The sequence below is a fragment of the Limulus polyphemus genome, unplaced genomic scaffold (genome assembly GCF_000517525.1).
Source record: "Limulus polyphemus unplaced genomic scaffold, Limulus_polyphemus-2.1.2 Scaffold6048, whole genome shotgun sequence".
NCBI lineage: Eukaryota > Metazoa > Arthropoda > Merostomata > Xiphosura > Limulidae > Limulus > Limulus polyphemus.
In genome coordinates, this window is record NW_013671658.1 from 7,514 (window position 1) to 14,145 (window position 6,632).

Consider the following 6,632-nt stretch of genomic DNA (forward strand, 5'->3'; position numbering starts at 1 on the left):
CAGACTGTTTCATTTAATAAATGTTTTGTTTTTATATATAAGTTGGTTGGGTTTTTTCATCTTACAAAAAACGGCATTAATTTCTTGACGACCTAATACAATCAGGCTGTAAAATCCACTTAATGAAATACGAATGAACTACAATCAGGCTGTAAAGTCCACCTAATCAAACACCAAAGGACTACATCCAGGCTGTCATCCACCAACGGCTCATTTTGTATAAGAATTTTCCGGAAGACAAGCCTTCATCCCATCTTGAGCCTCTAGTGTTGAAACTTTATGTAAACATTTTTAGGAAATTTAATCCCTGAAGACAACACACTACAGTTAGACGTAATCAGATATGCTATGAAACAAACTCTAACTAATCTGGATCTGCTTATTTGGCTAAACGGAACCGCACAAAATTCCATCTTTATTTTAAAAGTTTATGAGTATGTACCATTGGGAAGATCTGTATATCTTGTAAGAAGTACTGATTTTTAGAAAAATATCTGGATTATCATTTTTACTAAAATAAATACTTTGTGGCACCCGTGTTATAGAGATAATACTAAAATAAACTGTGTTTTGATATAAGGTACTGTAGTGCACCAATATGGTAGAGGCAGGTGCTAAGATGGACCTTTTTTTGACAAACAGATGCTGTGGTATACCACTCTTGTAGAGGCAGGTGCTAGTCTACACTATGTTTTGACGTACAGGTGCTATGATGTTCCAGTGTTAGCGATATTGTAACTTGACATTAGAGATATGTTTTAGAATCTACTCGAAAGTTTTGTTTAATGTGCCTTCATTATTTTTCTTATAAATGTGTTTGTATAGATCCTGCAACTTGAATTTCATCTCGTGTCGCGTGGTGTTTTGTTAGTAAACACTTAAGGTCATTGGTCACGTTAGGTGATACAGAACTGTGTTCGGTATGAGAGTGTGACCTGGTTAACATTGCAACTTCGACGTTGACTGTTTCAATTTTCCCATGGATTGATTTGCATCAACAGTTACCGATAGTATAAATTCATAAAAATTACAACTTAATTCATATTACACAGGAAGTGTTGTTCAATTAACTGAATAATATAAATAACATCTCAACTATGACTTTGTCTTTCGCAACCTACGCGGTCTGAAGACCCCTGGTATTGGACGAAAGGCCTCTTCGACACTGATTAGCATATAAATATATTATTATACGCTGTTCTTTACTTTCATTCAGAAATTATTATTAATTACGATTATAAAAACCAACCAATTCCTATTCAATTTCACGAGAAGGTGAAGTTAAAGTAAAGTGTTAACGAAATTCAGAGGTTTGGTGGATTTGTTCCTCCAAAGAAAAATAATTATTCTGTTTAGTTTCTCAATCTAATATGAGACTTTATTTTGATAGTAGGGAGATCTACACGATTATTATAATATTTACTTAGATGTCATTTATCACGCATCTGGCTTGTACAAGAGTATTGATTTGAGATTTAGTTCACTTACTATATATATATTTTTTTCAGATTTACATTATGAATTAACAGAAAAATGCATTCACGTATTCAAAATTTGATAAATAATTAATTTTGACAAATACTACACGAGCTTATTATCATTCTTGTTTTATTTTCTAGTATGCCTGTTCACTGTTTTGATGGGAAATGACATGGTTAGAGGACAATTTGATTTTTAACATATGAATTTATTTGTCATTGTTCTTCATATTTTAGCCCCCCAGTGGCACAGCGGTATGTCTGTGGACTTAGAACGCTAGAAATCGGGTTTCGATAACCGTGGTGGGCAGAGCACAAATAGCCCTTGTGTAGCTTTGTGCATAATTAAAAAAAACAAAAAAAAACAAACAAATCTTCATCTTATAAAAAATTATATTTAGAATTAGTTAAAAAAATATTGTATACTCACTTGTTCCCCAGAAATAATTGTAGGTTTAGTTTAATACGGACAGTATTAGGTAACAGACGAAAGTCGAGGACAGCATTGTTTGCGAAAAGAGAAAGTGTTGGTTATGACAGAAGAGTGTTGTGTCAGGAAGGACAATGTTGTTTGTGATACGAGATTATTGTGTTGAATAAGGACAGTGTTGTTTATTATAGGAGAGTGTTAGTTGTGGTAGGAAAGTGTTATATGAGGAAGGACAATGTTGTGTGAGTACGGACACTGTTGTTTGTGTTAGGAGAGTGTTAGTTGTGGTAGGAGAATGTTGTGTGAGGAGGGACAATGTTGTTTGTGGTAGGAGAGTGTTGTGTGAGGAAGGACAATGTTGTTTGTAGTAGGAGAGTGTTGTGTGAGGAAGGACAATGTTGTTTGTGGTAGGAGGGTGTTAATTGTGGTAGGAGAATGTTGTGTGACGAAGGACAGTGTTTTTGGTAAGATAGTTTTCTGTGAGAAAGGACAATGTTGTTTGTGGTAGGAGAGTGTTGTGCGAGGAACGACAGTGTTGTTTATGATAGGAGCGTATTAGTTGTGGCAGGAAAGTGTTGTGGGAGGAAGGACAATGTTGTTTGAGGTAGGAGAGAGTTGTGTGAGGAAGAAGAATGTCGTTTGTAGTAGGAGCGTAATGTGTGAGGAGAAGGAATATTGTTTGAAGGAGGACAGCGTTGTTTATGATAGCAGAGTGTTAGTTGTGGTAGGAGAGACTTGTGTGAGGAAGGAGAATGTTGTTTGTGACAGGAGAGTATTGTGGGAGGTAGGACAATGTTGTTTGCGATAGGAGAGTATCATGTAAGGTAGGACAATGCGTTAACTACTCATTATTACTGTTTAAACATTTTCCATTGTACATCGTATTGTTTGTATGTTTTCCGCTCCACATCACAATTATTCTGTTTTCCAGTCCACACCATGTTTCAACAAGTGAACTTGAAATGTTAAAGTGCTATTTATGCTTATTTCCTCACTATATTTCTTATTTGAGCTATTAACGGTATATTCATTTATTTCTTTTTAATATCCTTTGTTACTTTCTTTCTTCAACAAAATTAAATTCTTGAACCCTCACTGGTAGTACATTATACTGTTTATTTAATGATAATAAACAATTTAAACACAATAAAAATTGGAAATAAATCAAAGATAAAAAAGCCATCTTTCAACACTGACTCAGAAATGTTAAAGGTCAATTTATGATTTTTTTCCTCCCTGTACTACTTATTTAAATTATTAATTGTATACTGCTTTATTTCTCTTGAATATCATTCGTTACTTTTCATTTTCAACACTTTAATTTCTTCAACAATAGATGGCAGTAAATTCAACAGTGCACACAATGACAGTCTTCATTCAACAAATAAAATATCTGTCAGTAAAATATAGGTAAAGAAACAAAGAAAACATTGATAAAAATCTGTGCAAGTAGCCTGACTCTTTATTTAAGTGATAGCTTTATAAATTTATATAAAGCAGTATTTTAATTTGTTTCTAAAATATTAAGTAATGGCTACTGTTTTTATAGATCTCTCTTTGACTTTGAGACCTTGAGTTAACCATTCCTGTAGATTATTGCTGACATTTGAAGACATTTTATTCTTGGTGAGTAATTCTTTAGTATTTTTATAGTTTTTACATTTTCTTCTTTACATACTGTATCTTTTGGACTATTCTGTGTTCGAATGCATACTGGACTCTCAGAACAAATTATGGCTAGAAAATAAGGTAAGGTGACATTTTGTATCAAGGAAGAGAGGGGCTTGTAAGAAAGTTGTATGTGTGAATACTAATGTATGAAGAATATTTTGTGTGTTCATAAAAGGGTAAAAAGTATATATATGTTGAAAGATCTATAATTGTAAATTAATACAACTTCTAAAGTTTTAGTTTTATTATGTGAGTAATATGATATTTTATATAAACTAAAGTTTATTTGAACGCTATCTAATTTGACACATTTGCATCATTTCTGGGCTTGTATCCTGTAATGTGTGGACTGTATAAAGTTTTCATATTTCTGTTTATTGCAAATGAGTTGATTCATGAAAAGGAAAGGTACAAGTCCATCTGGACTGAATTGGATCAGAATTTTGCATAAGTTACTGGCTACTAGAGACCATTCTCACTTTACTGGCTTTTTGCCTATGTATATATATATATATATATATATATTATGATCCATGTATGTTTGTTTTATTTTGAGTAATTCTTACATATATCACTGTATTATAATGATTGAAACGAATCATGTAAGTGACCTATGGAGAATCATCTCTATATAACATTTTGGGACGACATGGGACCTGTTGTTCCATCCTCTTAAATAAACTAAAATATTAATAAACAAATAAAAAATATATAATCTTAAAGCCAGACCTTATTATTCATATAGTTATCAAGCTTTCTCTTAATCTCACTTAAATTTACTGCCTTTACAACATCTGAAGGCAACCCATTCCAAAGGCCAACCACCCTATTAGAAAAATGAAACTGTTTTAGCTGAAGATGACTCCTAACCTGCCAATATTTATGTTCCCTAGTCCTACTATTCTCATTGTTAAGTATGAAAAAAGATGATGGATCAACACTATCAATTCCCTTTACAATCTTGAGCACCTCAATCAGGTCCCCTAACTCTTTTTTTTAAAGAGAAAACAATTTAGAGAGATTTCAATTTCTCCTCATATGACAACCCCTCCATCCCAGGCACCATTCTACTAACCCCTCTCTGAACCCTTTCCAACAATTCAATGTCTTTCCTGTGGTAAGGAGCCAAAGGCTGAACACGATATTCCAAATGTAGTCTAACCAGTGACCTATACGATGAAATTATGAACTCTTCAGACTTATATTCAATATTTCTGTAGATACAACCTAAAATCCTATTTGCCTTACCACTAGCTACAACACACTTCTTGGATGGCTTTGGAGACTGATCAACTATTAAACCATGATCCATTTCTTTCATGACACTGTTAAGTTTATTCCCATCCAAATTATAATTGAAATTATGATAACCTATATGCATTATCTTGCATATATTGTAATTAAAACTTATTTGCCATTTATTTGTCCAACTCACTAAATGATCTAAATCCTTTTGTAAATCAGCAGCATCCCTTTCACAGCTAGCAACACCCAAGATCTTAATATCATCTGCAAATTTAAGTAATTTATTGACCCTTCCTTCATCTATGTCATTAACGTAAATCAAAAAGAGAAAAGGTCCTAAGACCCTGAGGTATCCCCAATTGTGACATTATTCCAGTTTGACTGAACTCCATTTGTAACAACCATTTGCTTTCTTCCATCCAGCCACTCTTCTATCTGATTTGCTAACTTATCCCCCACACCTATAGAGATAATTGTTTTACAAGCCTTTTATGTGGCACCTTGTCAAATGCTTTCTGAAAATCCAGATACACCAAATATACCACTCTTACCCTGATCTACATGAGCAGTAACCTTTTCAAAGAACGTTGAATGATTTGTAAGGCAAAATTTTCCTTTGGTGTTGACTATCCAATAAAATTCTAAACTTTGTTAAATGACTTTGCAAAGCATCTTCTATCAGACTTTCCAAAATGTTTCCCACAACTGATGTAAGAATAATGGGTCTGTAATTACAGGGACAATTTTTATCACTTCCTTTGAAAAGAGGAGTTACATTAGCTAACTACCAATCCTCTGGTACCTGCCCACTATTCAAGGACTGACAAAAAGTAGTAGCAAATGGATCACATATCCAATCCTTAATTTCCTTCACAACCCTTGGGTAAATATTTTTTAAACAGGTTCAGAATTAATGTGATCATTATCTTTACTCTTGTTTCCATCTATCAACTGTTCAAGATGTGGAATACTGCTTAAATCTTCCTTTGTAAAAACCAAAGAAAAAGCAAAATTTAATAACTCAGCCATCTCATAATCATCAGATACGAGCCATCCTTTATCATTCCTCAAGGACCCTACCCCATCCTAACATTTTGTTTACCCTTAATGTATTTAAAGAAATCCTTACTGTTAATTTTTGCATTTTCAGCCAACCTTTTATCATGCATCCTTATTGATGTCCTAGTTTCCTGTTTCTGCAACATTCTTGATCTTCTATAATCTTCTAAATCTGCTGTCATACCAGTCAATTAAATTTTTTAAATTTATGATGCTTTTCTTTAATCTCATCTCTCATACTCTTTGTGAGCAAACCTGTTTTTTACGTATAGCTACCCTTTTCTTTCTATACGGAATATGTTTAACTTGAATATTTAAAACATTATCTTAAAATATTTTCCACATCTGATTAGTGTCTCCAAATTCAGCTACCCAATTCACAACAGATAATTCTTGTCACATCCCTTCAAAATTTGCTTTTTTGAAATTTATAACCAAAATATCATTATTCCTTATTTCTATATGGAGCAAAACATCAAACCTAATAGAGCAATGATCACTTGCACCCAGATGTTCCCCAATTTCTACCTTCTCAATCATTTCTATATTTGAAGTTAACAATAAATCTAAAATAACATTGTTTCTGGTAGGTTCTTTGACTAATTGGTAAAGAAAGACGTCTTGAACAGTTTCCAAAAACCTTTCTCTCTCGTGGTTTGACTAGCATTTCCCAATCTATATGCATGAAATTAAAATCATTTATAATTATGACCTCATTAACAGCTGAAATTTTAATCTCATTGTAAAGT

At 33.0% G+C, this 6,632-nt stretch overlaps 1 long non-coding RNA gene across 2 annotated transcripts in view; it reads left to right on the plus strand.

The window, feature by feature from the left end:
* The window catches only part of LOC111089371, a 24,772-nt gene that overhangs the window by 2,769 nt on the left and 15,371 nt on the right, over positions 1 to 6,632 (plus strand). The window contains exons 1-2 of one of the 2 annotated variants that reach the window (XR_002613651.1): positions 3,193 to 3,318; positions 3,458 to 3,534. This is a non-coding gene — a long non-coding RNA (uncharacterized LOC111089371). Of the gene's footprint in view, positions 1 to 3,192; positions 3,319 to 3,457; positions 3,535 to 6,632 lie in introns of those variants that run through there. The other variant, XR_002613652.1, reaches the window with a different exon arrangement.